Raw genomic sequence first — 15,906 nt, 5'->3', positions numbered from 1 at the left:
CATCTTATCCACGCATTAATAAATTGTCCCTTTTAGGCGAGAATAAAATGATTCAGAGATCCCAAAAATCAAAAAGTGATTAAGCATGCTTTGGCTTGTCTTAACACTAGATATTTTAGGGTAAGCAATCCAATTTCTAATAGCTCTAAGCTCTCGGTTTGATAAAACGTCGCATCTAATGCATTCTTGACATTTTATCTCTTTTGCCACGACATCTAAGGAGTCCTTACTGATATCGCTGAGCTTAACCAAGACAACTTGTATACTTAGTATACCTTACGTTCCTAGGGAAATAGTGATGCCTCGCTTTGGCGAAGCCCATCACATACGCGCATTAGTTCGGTAAGTGTTGTTCTTGGAACGGTAAATTTTAGTTCAATATTTTAAGGGACCTAGGGTTTCTATGTTGGTTGATTTAAGTGAACTTAACTAATCATCGCAACATTTGAAATCCTAGACATGCATCTAACATTCAAAAAATATATATAACAACAATATATATAAGGCATAAATTGATGCATTTGGCAACTAGCATGACCCCTTGAAATCTTCAAATCTTCAAGGGCCTTCATCTTGGCTCGTCTTCATCGAAACGCCGTCTTGAGACATCTTTGCCAAAATAAAAATACTAGCTATTATGACTAAGATTAATCTAAAGTACAAAAATACTTAACGGTTCGCAGACCGTATTTAGATTTTACAAAAATACATAACGAAACGCAGTCCGTATTTTCTATCCTAGTCGGGTCCCGCTAGTTGCCATTTTTCTCCAAACCTGTTTTGAAACAATCTTTCATTCACCCATTCACTATTTGTGAATGGCCCATGCATTTTACGAGATTAAACAAGTAAACACGCAAAACTAGTAACTAACTTAGGTGGTTAATCCAATTAAAGCGCCTAATTAAAACTAGTCAAAGTTATTTAACAAATTAGTATTACTAAGGTGCAATTTGTTCGCGTAATTAGCTAAGCTCCCACTAAATTCCACATCCAACTTAATTAATCCAATTAATTAAGCCGGTTAACCCATATTTGGCAAAATCAAAAAAATTTGCAAAAGCCGGAAAAATCGAGGTCTAACCTCGTTAAAATAATTACATAAATAATTTAAAACGGCAAAATTTTCGCAAAATACATAGCTCGAAATTAAGCAAAAACAGCCCACACAATTCCTAGTGGGTTGCGCACCATGGCTGCTAGGCAGCCCATGGCATGTGCGTGTGGTACTGGCTGCTAGCAAGCACGCCTAGCGTAGCCTGCTCTGCTAGCTAGCACCAGCAGCACGCTACGCATGCTAGCTGCTTGCTGGCGCAGGCAGCAGTGGGCCTGCCTGGCTGGGGCTTGCTGCTTCGCTGCCCAGCAGCAGCACAAGCTCCCCAACATCATGCAACAGCACGCAATAGCCTACTCGCCACACAGCAACGCAGCATCATGGCATAGGTCCTGCGCGCACCATAGGCAGCCACATGCGGGCTGCTGGGCAGCCCGACTAGCCTTGGTGAAGCTTGGTGTTTTTGCATCGATTTGCGTGCATTTTTCTCGGGATTTTAATCTCGATTTGTGTGTGACACAAAATTAATTCCAAATTTATTTTAGAATCAATTTGAGGAAAAATGAAAATAAAATAAGTCCAACTCAATTAAATTCAATTTTAACGGTGCACAAGCCTAATTTTTCAAAATTACTTTGGAACATTTTTAGGTCTTTCTTAATGCTTAAAATTGAAGGAGCTATGTCCATAATTAATTTAACCAATATGTAAATTAATAATGGATTTGACAAATAGGGAGTTTGAAAAAATAGATTAATCATCCTATGATAAAATTTTCCAATTTTTTTATACTTATGTAAAATAACCAGATTACATATTCCAATATGAAGATTAATCAACATTTACTCACAAGCATTTGAACTTCAAGGATTTTAATCAACCAAATATGAAAAATCCAAAATGAGTTCAACAGGGAATTTAGGGTTAAAGTTCCGATCATTTAAACATTTAAAGATTAGATCTTTAACATACTAGGAACTTAAAATTACATATTCACAACAAGTATTCACACATTAATGCAATTTATTTTGCATAATTGTGAAAAACAAGTTTATATGAAAAAGAACATATCAACTTAAGCACATATTATAACTCCATAATCATGCTTAAAAGATATTTAAATTGCAGTAGATTAGGGATGCAATAATGCATTTAATCTACCCTTGACATGCTTGCATTAATCAAGGCATAAAAGATTTAAAATTTTCGTTGAAAACGAAAAAACCCTCAAAAAAATGGGTTTCTGGTTCGAAATTAAGCTGCTGGACATCCCTCAAAGAGTTTGAAACTGATTCAAAATGTCGACTCCACCCAAAAAACACTATTTTTGAGCCAAAATCTGGGTTCAACAACCAAAACAAGAAAAATACGAGTTTTAAAATGAATTAAAACGAACTTCTAATCCAATTAGAAAAGCAAAACCAGAATTTAAATCCACTTTAAAACACCTTAATTAATAAATAATTTCAATAATTAAAAGGAGCGCGGCTCCGATACCGCTGTAGGGTTTTCTAGTGACCCTCACTACGCGGAAAAAAACCCCCCAAGACCTGCCCCGATAACTAAAGCAATTAAAGCATGCAAAACATAATTAATACATAATTAAAAGAAAAAGGGATAAAGAATTATACCCTAGACGCGTGCTTCACTCGCCAATAGAGCTCTTACTTCAACCTTGCAAATGCAAGGCCTCCGACGGTTCGTACCCTCGAACCCGACCCGATCGTCCTAAGCCCCAAAGGTTAGTCAGGACCCGGATAAAATATAAAATTTGGAGTTTTAAGAACTTAAGGTATTCTCAACAATGGAGATGCCTTTATAGTTCCACTCAAGTGTATTCTTTCCCAAATGCCAAAGCCTTGGTATTTATAGGGAAATGAACCCTTGGATTTCATTCTCCAACCAATGTGGGAGAATGAGAAAATGTGATAATTTATTTAATTCTAAATTATATAATTAATCAAAGCAATCACCAAGCAACAAGTGTCAAGGGGAGAGAGAGAGTTAGGTGAGGACCATGACCATGGGGGGGGGGGACCATTGCCTTTCTCCCTAAGGCATGCTCCAAGCATTGGTCCCCACCTCTCACAAACCGGCATCACCAAGGGCTGCTGGGCTGGAAGCTAGCTACCATGTCAGCACGCACTAGCTGGCCTAGCTAGCACGCACATCCCCAGCCAGCAACATGCGAGTTGCGTGCTGCTGGGCTGCTAGGCGCTGAGCGTTGCTAGTGCTGCTGCTGCCTAGCCATCGCACACGCACACGCACACGCACTAGGCGATGCCTGGCATGGCGCTGCTGTGCGATGCTGCCAGCACGCTGCACGCTACGATGCCATCCATGCACACGCACACATGCATAAGCCTAGCCATGCGATAGGCTGTGATGTGTGTTGCGGTGGTGCGACAGCCCTAGGCATACACACACGCAAGTGCCTAGCACTGCGATGGTGTTGTGCTTGTGCGATGGGCTGCGATAGTGATGCTATGCCATGCGAAGGCTACGATGGCATCTAGGCAGCCAAGCACGCATGCTGCGGTGGTGATGTGCCATGCGAAGTCACGCACACACGCAAGAATGATGCTGCGATGGGCTGCCTTGTGCACTTAGCACACATGGCGTGCCTAGCACACACATGGTGCGCCTAGGCTTGAGATGAGCTAGCCTAGCCTAACACTTCACATGGCTAGGCCAATGTGATGCTACGGCTATGCTCGTCCTTGTTGCTTGTGATTTTGCGAGGCTCGATCTCGACGCCATAGGCTCGATATCCGATGTCTGTATTCGTAAAACTCCGACGACTCATTTTATCCTTCGGATAAATTCGTTGTCTCGGATCGGTTGTTCGATTGGGTTCGACCCGAAGGGTTTAGTTAAGATTGAGCTGTAATATTAATTATACCATAATATTACTGATCAAAAGCGGCCTCCACCTAGGCATTTCGATCACTTGACCTTACTGAATAATTAGCTCTGTAATAATTCTGAACCCTCTATCAGAATAATACACTTGTTGGAAGGACACCATTCCTTTCACTATGCTCGCGTACACTCGTATACAGTCGCACGCATTACCTCGGCAGCCACATATCCTCAACTGTTTACATTATTGAATAAGATTCATGCATATTAAAGAAAAATATGTGTATGCACAAAATACTGAACAAAAATACATATTTTAATTTATGGATGCAGGAAATGATCTTAAGGGGAACAGACACAGTTGTAATTCTCCTAGAGTGGACTCTAGCAAGGATGGTTGTGCACCTTGACATTCAAGCCAAGGCTCAAGCCGAAATCGATAATGTCGTCGGATCCAACAGGCAAGTCTCCGACTCAGACCTCCCCAACCTACCATACCTCCAAGCCATTCTCAAGCAAACCCTCCAAGTCCACCCACCAGGCCCATTTCTATAATGGGCTCGTCTCTCTACCCACGACACCCTCGTCGGTTCCCACTTCGTTCCAGCCGGAACCACCGCAATGGTCAACATGTACGCCATCACCCACGACGAGAAGATCTGGTCAAACCCTAATGAATTCAACCCTTAGAGGTTCATGGAGGAGGATGTACCAATCATGGGTTCGGACCTAAGATTGGCACCTTTCGGAGCAGGACGTCGTGTCTGCACTGGAAAGGCAATGGGTTTGGCTACTGCTCAGCTGTGGGTTGCTCAGATGCTTCAGAACTTCAAGTGGGTTTCGACCGAGAAAGGTGTTGACTTGACCGAGTGCCTTAAGCTTTCTATGGAAATGAGGAAGAAAGGAATGGTGTCCTTCCAACAAGTGTATTATTCGGATAGAGGGTTCAGAATTATCAGGAAGCTAATTCTTCAGTGAGATCAAGTGATCGGAATGCCTTGGTGGAGGCCGCTTTGGATCTGTAATATTAGTGAACAATTAATATTACAGCTTTGTCTTGACTGAACCCTTCGGGTCGTACCCAAACGAACTGCCGATCCGAACCGACGAATTAATCTGAAGGATTTGATGAGTCACTAGAGTATTACGAACACAGATGTCGGATATCGAGCCTAGGGCGTCGAGACCGAGCGTCGCAAAATCAACAAGCAACAAGTTTGAGCAAAGCCGTAGCATCACATTGGCCTAGCCATGTGGTTGCTAGGCTAACTCGAGCTAGCACTGCACCAACGCAGCACCAAGGGTGTGCGTGGGTGCGTGGTTCGCTAGCATCGCACTATCGCAGCACCATGGATGTGCGTGTGTGTGTGCCTTCGCATGGCACATCACCATCGCAGCATGCGAGCTTGCGTGTGTGCGTGTATCGCTAGCACTAGGCGCACAACATGCCTCGCATAGCTGGGCGCTTGCGTGTGCGTGCCTTCGCATAGCAGCACGCTGTGCTTGCTTCCGTGTGTGTGTGCCTTCGCATGGCAACACCAAGCAGCAACAACGAGCTGACGCCTCGCCCAGCACTAGCAGCCCAGTGCCCAGCACTGCTATGCGCCCAGTAGCATGCGTGGCTCGCTAGCAGCACGCATGTGCTGGGGCGTGCTGGCAGGGGCAGGCTGGCTGTGCTAGCTGGCCAGTAAGGAAGGCTGCCAGCCATGCCTTGTTCTTGAGGCGGTTTGGAGGAGTGGGGACCAAAGCTTGGAGCAAAGCCTTAGGGAGCAAGGCAATGGTCCCCCCCATGGTTATGGTCCTCACCTAACCTCTCCTCTCCTCATGCCACTTGTTGATTGTTAATTGCATTGTTTTAATTTATTTTTGATTTAAATAAATTAGATGAAAAATACAATTATCCCACATTGATCATGAATGGGAGTGCAAGTTGCATTTCCCTATAAATACCCCATGATTAGGCATTTGGAAATCAATTTGAGTGGAACTCAAAAAGGCATCTCTTATTTTTGAGAAAACCTTTAAGTTCGTAAAACTCTAGTTTTATACTTGGTCAAGTCTCGACTAACCCTCGAGACGAAGATCGTTCGGGTCGGGTCGTGGGTACGAGCCGTTGGAGGCCGTCACGCTTGTGAGGCCTTAAGCTTCGAAGTAAGAGCTCGGTTTACGAGCGAAGCACGCTTCAAGGGTATTACTTCTTTATCCCTTTTCTTAATTATTGTTTAAATATGTTTATGCATGCTTTATTGCTTTAATTATTGGGGCGGGTTTCTCTTCCGCATAGCGTTGGACACTACGAAACCCAAGGCTGTTCCCAGGATTGGTGCTTAAATCATCAACTAAAAGTTGTTATGTAGTACGTGCTTTGTAAAGCATTAGTAGTACAACTTAAGATTATGGAAGTCTAACATAAGTGATTTTCTCCATGATTTTGCACATTGCTAAATGGAGAAATATTCACATTAAGTTAAAGCCTTTCTTCCCTTTTTTCTTCTTCTGGAGATAGTGAATACATTCATATGCAACCTGAATATTATCTGTGATCAATCGCCCCTGAACAAATCCACTCTGCGACTCGTGAATAATGAACGGAAGAACTAGCTTCAATCTATTCGCTAGAAGTTTGGTGACGATTTTATATAAAACATTACATAAACTAATAGGTCTATAATCATCAGGAGACTCACATTCTTTCTTTTTCGGAATTAAAACAATATGAGTCTGATTAATAACACCTATATCACCATTATTGTTCAAAATATCAATTACTTTTCCAATCACATCCATACCTACAACATCCCGGAATTTCTGAAAAAAGATCGTAGACATACCATCGGGCCTAGTGGCCTTTGTCGGATGCATTTGAAAAAGTGATGTGCGCACCTCCTCGGCATTGAAAGGAGCTGCCAGATTGCTACATTGTAGCTCAGTTATGATTTTTCCCACTTTCTCAATGACAGGGTCCGCCCCAAGAGACTATTTTCAGCAAATAGTTCCTCAAAATAATTTACGAATACCTCCGTAATCTATTCCTCATCCTCGAACTCTGTGACAGCCGCATCTTTTATTTTTTTTATGTTGTTTCGGGTAGCTCTTTATTTAGTCTTCGTGTGAAAAAATGTGGTATTTTTATCACCATGTTTAAGCCAATATAGCCTTCTTCGTTGCTTCCAAAACATCTCCTCCCTTCTTTCAAGTTCATCCATCCTATCATTAATTGCTCACATTTGGGCAATAACTTCCTCTGTTTGGGTTTCCCCTATAAGATGCTCCATTTTCCCCTTGCAAGCTTGTAGTTCTTTCACAAAATCCCCAAATTTATCTCTACTCCACGCACTAAGCCTTGAGGAAGTAAATGTAATTTTCGAACTAATTCTTCCATCTTCCTTCCCCTTAACATTCTACCACCAAAGCACAATCAAAATTTGTTTTTTTGCTTTATTTTCTCAAACTCAAAAGCTTTCAAACGTGTCTCCAAAAGAAACATAATTCGGGGGCCTTCAAGAAACACTATTCGTTTCAAAGCATTCATTGCAGGAGTGCCCCCCAAACCCCTACAATTCCAAGAGATAATGTAGCTCATTGATCACCGGAAGCCCATTGAGTGGGGCTCGCCACATTTTCGTTGGAGTTTCCTACAACCCTCCTTTTTTTGCTTTCCACACTATCGTCAAACATATTGCTTTTTTCAATATTGCCCTCTCTTATGTCCTTCCTTTTCTCTCGAGCAATATTCACAATCTCATTCATACTATGATCCGAATCTCTCATAGTACGCATCCAAATTTTCCTATGATTCTACTCCCTTGTGTTTATGTTATCCTCCTACACAAGGACCTCGCTGCCTCCCCCTACCTTTTCTCCACTCGAAGAAATGAAAGGCTCACTATCCCCTTCCCTTTGATTTTTTTTTTCTCCCCAACCTTACCAACTCACCCCACATCTCCTAATTTATGCAGCACCTCTTCTACACGAACAACCTCAACCACCTTCTTCTTTGCAGATGGTTTTGGTTTAGTGACAAACAAAGTTATGGCGTAGCTACCCCCTTTCCCTTATTTGTCATCCCTCATTCCTACATTTTACTTCTAGGGAGACGCCTTTAACCAATTCCCAAAAGGAAGCTCAACTTCTTCAATCTCCTTATGCTCCTCGTAGTCTTTGACCCCGTGTCCCATCATCTCGCAAAAGAAATAAAAGAGAGGTGGTTTTTCATATTGAACCGCGAAAGCTTCTTCAATCCCACCCCTCAATTTTAGCTTCACCTGTTGAAACAAGGGCTTGCGAACATCCACCATTACTCAAATTCTAATGGACTTGTCAATCCCTACTTGAACAACCTCATCTAATTTAACAAAAGATTCCAATTTATTACCAATTTTTTCAACATTGGCTAAGTTTAATCTTCCTTTTAAGGAAAGATTATAGACCCTAATCACATAGGAAGGTGGAAAAGTTCAATGTCCAAAGGGTTCACCATATCAACTATATCACCAAGGATCAAAGCATGTCTGTCAAAGTTCCATGGCTGTTCATCCAATACACCACTAGTAGAAAAAATGCTATTTGTAACCAACAATTTTTTATTAGTTACAATACTATATTTGTAACCAACATTAGCTAAGTCTGTTACAAATAGGATAGTATTTGTAACGGACAACATAATGTTGGTTACAAATACATCCTAGTTGTAACGGACAACAGAATGTTGGTTACAATTACATCCTATTTGTAATGGACAACTTATAGTTGGTTACAAATAGGAAGGATAACCGCCCAAAGCCCATAACTCCCCTAACCCTAAATACCATATAGCCACCCCTTTGGTTTCTTTCTCATCTCTATTCTTTCTCCTCCTCCCCTCTCTTCTTTCTCTCTCCTCTCTTTTCTCTCTATCCTCCTAATCTCCTCTTCCTTCGTTCTTTTCTCCTCTCAAATCTCTCTGTCCTCCTCCCCTTCTTTCTGTTGGGTTTCGTAGAGTCCGACTCTACGCGGAAGAGAAATCCACCCAAGACCCGCACACTAATTAAAGCGACTAAGCATGCAATCACTAATTAAACAACAATTAAGAGAGAAAAGGAAAAGACATTCTTACCCTTGGCGCGTGCTTCGCTCGAATCCCGAGCTCTTACTTCAAAACTCGAACCCCAAAAATTCGAAGGTCTCCGATGGCTCGTACCCACGAACCCGACCCGAACAATCCAAGTCCCGAAGGTTAGTCGGGACCCGATCAATAAAAACTAGAGTTTTACGAACTTAAGGTTTTCTCACTTTTTAAGGAGATGCCTTTTTAGCTCCACTCAAGTATATTTCTCAAATCCCAAAACCTTGGTATTTATAGGGAAATGAACCTTGAATTCCCACTCTCAATCAATGTGGGAGATTTGCAATTTTCCCATTTCATTTTAATTAAAACAAAAATAAAATTGCAATTCAATCAATAATTTACAAGTGGCACAAGGAGGATGAGAGATTAGGTGAGGACCATTTCCAAGGGGGGGGGGGACCATAGCCTTGCTCCCCAAGGCAAAGCTCACACCCTTGGTCCCCACAAGCAAACCGCCTCTCCCATCCAAGTGGCTGGCTGGCAGCCTGCCTTGGTGATGAGTGGCATATATGCCACCATTTCACCCTCTTTCATTAGAGATTTCCCCCGGATTTGTCACTTGCTTAAACCTTTTCTCACCTCTTTTACCTCTATTTTAGTCACTTTAGCTCCCTCTTGTGTTTTCCCTTCCCTTTTGTCTTTTCTTTTAGTTTTTACCTCCTTTTTATGTGTTTTGATAGTTCATAGCATTCGTGGACAAATCTTGGATCGCTAGATGGAGTAGAGATGCTAAGGAAGCTTGTCATAGGAAGTGGAGATGCCACAAAGGAGAGGGCGCGCAGCAGCGTAGGGCCGCGAGTGCGAGATTGCTAGCCGCGGGCGCGGACAGTGCAATTCTGAGCCAACGAGAGTCTGGAGATTGCTGAGAAATGTCGAGCCGCGGGCGCGGTACAAAGGGCCGCGGGCGCGGCATAATAGTCCCGCGAGCGCGACTCTTAAGTCCGCGGGCGCGGTGAGCTGGGTCTGGCGAGCATCGTACCCAGCATGGAGAGGGCGTGGCTGCCTGCTGGGAGAGCCCTCTCCCTTGCCCATTTTTTCTTATTTTTACAAAAGACTATAAATAGTCTTGGGCTTGAATATTGAGAGGGATTCACTATTCCATTGGCATCAAAAACACTTGTAGAGAGAGAATCCATGTCTTTTAGAGAGAGAAAACATTAGTCTTCAAGATTCTATCTTTGTAATCAAATATTCAAGCTTTCCTCTAGATTGTTGCTACAACTTTGATGATTGGGTAATCCTTCAACTTTTATAATAGTAATATTTTCTCTTATTTCTCTAGTACATAGTTTTATTGTTCTTATTCATGGTTTCCTCATAAATATCCATGCTTTATTAGTTTCTTTGATTTCTCTTCGACTTAGAATCATGATAGGTTGCATTAGGATTGAATACTTGTTTAGTTTAGTTGTCATGGATATTCCCTTCTCTCTAGCTTAGACTTTTAGCTAGGGAAGGGGGCGAAAATCGTGTTTATTTGAGTTCCTATTGATTATTGTTTGGATTTCACCTTGAGTTGATAATTTGTGCTTAATATGCTTGGATTTATTGTGTGCACCTATAACCCCAATGTTTTAATCTTAGATTAGATGCATGAGAATGATCTAGTTTAGGGTTGATTGATTTCGCCAACTTGCTTTGAGTAGTTGCATGAGAGTGAATTGCTTCAAGTAGAGTTTGAACTCCTTGGTGTATTTTCTTATTGATTTTCTTTGGTGTCTTGTTGGTCATGATTGGAACCCCCTCTCCCTAGTGCTTTTTGCCATTGATATCACTACAATCTTGTCCTTTGTTTTCATTTAGAGTGCCTAGTTCAATCCCTTCTTCTTTAGTTTAATTTAGTCTTGTTTTTGGTAATTAGATTGATCATAGAAATTTTCAACATCAAACCATAATAACCCCTTTTTGTCACTAGCAATTTATCCTAGATATCGTGTTAATTGTGCTCAACCCCCGTTTCCTTGGGAATCGACCCTACCTTGCCACTATCTAAAGTAAAATTGATAGAGTTAGGTTAAGAGATATAAATTGTAATTTTGATCTAGGATAGTAGACCAACGACCTATTGTCCCCCGATCACTTGGCTGCCAGCTGGTGCCTAGCACCAAGGCTGGGCAGCCTGGCTAGCCAGCTAGCACCCCACACGCATTGCCAGCTCGCATGCGCAGCTAGCCAGTGCATGCGTGCTGCAAGCGAGCCACGCATGCTGGGCGATGTTACTAGGCGAGGCAGTGCGAGCTGCTTGCTGGGCGCTGCAATGCGAAGCACATGCACCCACACGCACAGCCCAACACGCTGCTAGCTGGTGCGTGGTGCTGTGCGAGGCACACGCACACACATGCACAGCCCAGCACGCTGCTCGCTGATGCGTGGTGCTGTGCAAGGCTGCCAGCGCCTAGCATGCTACCAAGGCCTAGCCTTGCGATGCTTGTTGGGCTAGCTGTGCGGCAGCACCTAGCATGCTAGCAAGGCCTAGCCTTGCGATGGCTGGGCACATGGCATGCTAGCACACACGCAAGGTTGCGATGCTTGCGGTGGCTAGCTAGCATGCATGGGCCTAGCACGCCTAGCATGCTAGGCTTGCGACAAGCATTGCGATGCTCATGCTAGCTCGAGATAGCCTAGCCCTCGCATGGCTAGGCCAATGCGAGGCTACGGCCTAACTCGAACTTGTAACTTGATTAATTTTGCGTCTCGTCGAATTCTAAATTTGACTCGACTTGCGACGCTCGGTCTCGCCGCTCTAAGCTCGATATCCAACGTCTTTGTTCGTAAAACTCTGACGACTCAACAAATCCTTCGGATTGATTCGTCGTCTCGGATCGATTGTTCGATTGGGTTCGACCCGAAGGGTTCAGTCAAGGTTAAGCTGTAATATTAATTTTATATTAATATTACTGATGAAAGCGGCCTCCACCTAGGCATTCCGATCACTTGACCTTACTGAAGAATTAGCTTTCTAATAATTCTGAACCCTCTACCGGAATAATACACTTGTTGGAAGGACACCATTCCTTTCACTTTCTTTCCCATCTCTCCCTCTCCTATATCCCTTCATATCTTTTCCATAGCATCCACAAGCCCACTCCGCCACCCATGAGCCGTCAACAATCGAGCTTCACCGTCAGCCCAAGAACATATATCCACCGTTAACCGTGCACACACTGCTTAACAATCGAGCATCCACTATCAAAGTAACCCTCTGTTGTCAACAAGGTTTTTGAATTTTAGATCTTATTTTAATTTAGAATAGACATTAGATCTAGTTTTCTACCTTTTAAATTTCTAATTGTAATTATTTTTTTGATGTAATTACAATTTTAATTTATATTGTTTAGATAATTGTATAATTATATATTCATTTCGAATATTTGGACATTTTTGTGTATATAATTTCTATTAATTTTTTATTTTATTGTTTAATTTTTTGGATAATTGTGTTTTAATTTCGTAATATGTGTGTTTAATTTTTAGGTATTTTATTTGTATGATAGATCTGTTTTGTTTTTTTTGTTTGTTGTGTGTGTTTGGTGGTGGCATTTGGTGTGTGTTGGACTGTTGCTGTTGTTTGTGGCGTTCGTGGGGTGGGGAAGAAGGGGTACGGGTTAGGGTGGTGGGTTTGTGGGTGTGTGGGGGCAGTGGGCCGAGGCCATCGGTAAAACACAATTTTCTTGTAGTTGGTGGTGGTGTGGGTAACGGGGTTAGGGCCTGCCGGGTCATGATGGTGGTAGTGAGAATGTCTCGAAGTGTGGGATAGTGGGTCGTGGTTGAGCAGTAGGGGTGGGTTTGGGTCACAGGTAGGGTCGCAGCCTGCAGGGTATTGTGCATCTCATATTAAAGTTCAACGAAACATTTCTACCTAGCATTATTTGCTAGGTATTTTTTTTAATATTAAAAATAATCATTTGTAACTGACAAATTAATTTTTCCGTTACAAATAGGCACATATTTGTAACAGACATATCAATTTTTCCGTCACAAATAGGCATCTATTTGTAACGGACAATGTGTGTTATAAATAACTGGACTATTTGTAACCCCTGCAGTTGTAACCCCCAGTGTTGGTTACAAAAAGTCCGTTTTTATTAGTTACAAATAGCATTTTTTCTACTAGTGAACGTTTCTTATCCCTTCAATGGTAAAATTGAAACAAGAAACGGTTTTTACCAATGTTCGAAATATCGACTTCATGCTTAGGTTGCCAAAATTGACATTAACATTACGGGTAGAGATGGTTGTGCTTGGTTTTCGTAAGGTTTCCGGTGTATATCAAATCAATGATATTCGTTATAGAGATAAAGTAGAAACTAAAAAGATTGTACTTAAGCTTGTGGCCTAAAAATTGCTTTCTCAAGGTAAGTAATGTTCATCATACATCATTGTAAATTAGGTGTACACAAAAGTTTTTTAAAATCTAAATGTTATTCCTTACAAGTACATGATCTATGTTGTCATAGAATTTTAAAATAGAAATTAATTTATTAATAGTGGTTTATTGTTATATTATTCAAATTTTAATACATTTTTAGTATAGAGAGAGATAGAGAGGAATAAAGATAACACATGTGATAAAGTAATAGAAAGAGAGAATGCATGTGCAAATAAAGAAATGTTGTACTATATATAAAACTTTCTAAAATGATAATTGTTGCAATATTTGTGGAACGGAGGAAATATGATGTACTAGATGTACAAACTCCATGATGAATGTCATTATCTTATTTATTAATTAACTTGCCAACGGTGGCTATTGTTATTAGGGGTATGTCTCTTCACCTTATTGGACCTGAATTTATCTGTACTGCACTTATTGGAACTTATTAGACTTGATTGAATTTATTGAAACTTATTTGATCTGATTGAAATTATTAAAACTTGTTACTCTCTCCATATTTAAATAAGTAAAAGGTTTTGACTTTTTGCACTATTCCTATGGAGTAATTCACTTTGATTGATGTTTCTGATTTATACATAAGAGTAAATATAGTCTTGTGAGTACTTGTTGGAACCGTCTCACTAAATAGTTAAAAAAGTATTCAATTGTTGTAATTATTTACTGATAGATAATTAATGATATTATCAGTCAAAGTTTTACATTGACATATGTGCACAAGAAATTTTTTTCACTTATTTTAATACGAAGGGAGTAGACCTTTAATTAGAGCAACTTCAATGACAAGCTAATTATCAAGCTTGATAAGCTTTTAACCTAATTATCTTTCTAGTTAGTTTGAGCCGAAATGGCTAGCTATTAAGTACTAATCTACTAATGATATAAACATTATTAGTTCAATGTAATCGTTGAAAAAGTTACTTATTACACTCAATTCTCCTATCTACGTGTTATTATGAGTTCATGGGCATTTAGGCTCTATTTGATTTATCTGATTTTGTCTGAAGTTAATTTATCTAATATATTATTTTGTTTGAACTTATTAAATTTTTTTTTAATTTGTCTAAAAATATTTTTTTACGAAATTATTTTGTGTGAAATTGTTTTGTCTAAATTTATCTATTTTGTTTGAATTTATATTGTTAGAGAGAGTGAGGGATTGCTCAAGTGGTTAGAGCTCTCCTCCCGATTTTAGGTAATCCTAGGATCAATTTTCATCACTCGTCCTTCTTGTGGCTCTCTAATCACCAAAAAAAATTATTGTCAAATGTATTTCATTACGTTACAAAACAAGATCCCACATAAATATATTTTTCATTACGTCACAAAACATGGTCAAAAGTTCTACACTCAATGTATTAACACAAAAACAAAGGTAGTATTATTTTGTTAGAATTATATATTTGAACTTAATTTTTTTTTTTTTTTTTAAATATCTTCAAATACGATGAGACAAACATCCTTTATAACCAAAAAAAAAAAAAAAAAAATTGATACAAACATACCCTAGTCAAGCAGTTAATAAAGTGAACTGCTAAACAACGCTCCCATTTTACGAGGTATTGCTCTCTTTTTGACATTGAAGGACGATATTGCCCTTTGTGTAAGTTGGAATATATAATGGTCCATTTTGAGACATATGGGCATTATAATATTATTCCGACCCCTCCACTTAGTACCACGTGGTTAAAAAAGTTCCCGAGCCCACCACATCCGACCCCACGACATCCAACCCCACCACATTCGATCCACCATCAAAAATTCGATTTTTTCTTAAAAAAAATTATTAAGCTTTAGCGACGGGTTTAGGACGATGGACGACGACAACAGTCACACATCGGAGGCATCGTCGGAGGATTCTGTAGGTCCTCGTACTTTTTTTTTAATTTTTGAAATAAAAACATCCGCCTAAAATATCCGTAACCACCTTGGTGGATCCGCTTAAAATTTCCAGATCCACCAAGGTAGATCCTTAAATTTCAAGCGGATCCACCTAGGTGGATCCAGAAATTCTGGGCGGATTTTTTTATTAATTTTTTTTTTGGTATTTTAATCAAATTTTTTTTTAAACCCATTAATCAAATTTTTTAATGTAATCTTTGTATTATTATTATTATAATTTTTATTGTGATTATTATTATTTTTGTGATATTTTGAGTAATTAGTATTAGTATTATTAGTTAATATTAGTTAATGTTGGTTTATTTACTATTTGCTTATTAATAATGTTTTAAATATATTATTGTGATCAATCTTATTATTTAACTTGTGATTAGTGATAATATAATATTATTATTGTTTTAAAATTATTGTTATTAATATTATAATAAAAATAATATTGGACAATTTTGTGTGTTTTCTTTTATTTTTATAGGATTTGAAATCTGAAGACGGCGGTGATGGTCTGAATTATAGTGTGAATTTTTTTACGGACATGTTAATTCTAATGTGTGATGATGAAGTTAAATGGCAGATGTTGTTTCCATGAAT

At 39.9% G+C, this 15,906-nt stretch overlaps 1 pseudogene; it reads left to right on the top strand.

The window, feature by feature from the left end:
• The first annotated feature begins 4,252 nt into the window (after positions 1-4,252).
• On the top strand, positions 4,253-6,909 carry LOC110739560 (annotated as a pseudogene).
• Positions 6,910-15,906: the final 8,997 nt, after the last annotated feature.

Source organism: Chenopodium quinoa, unplaced genomic scaffold (genome assembly GCF_001683475.1).
Source record: "Chenopodium quinoa cultivar QQ74 unplaced genomic scaffold, ASM168347v1, whole genome shotgun sequence".
Lineage (NCBI taxonomy): Eukaryota > Viridiplantae > Streptophyta > Magnoliopsida > Caryophyllales > Amaranthaceae > Chenopodium > Chenopodium quinoa.
The sequence above is the reverse complement of the archived record's forward strand: the minus strand, read 5'-3'. Positions and strand labels throughout refer to the sequence as shown.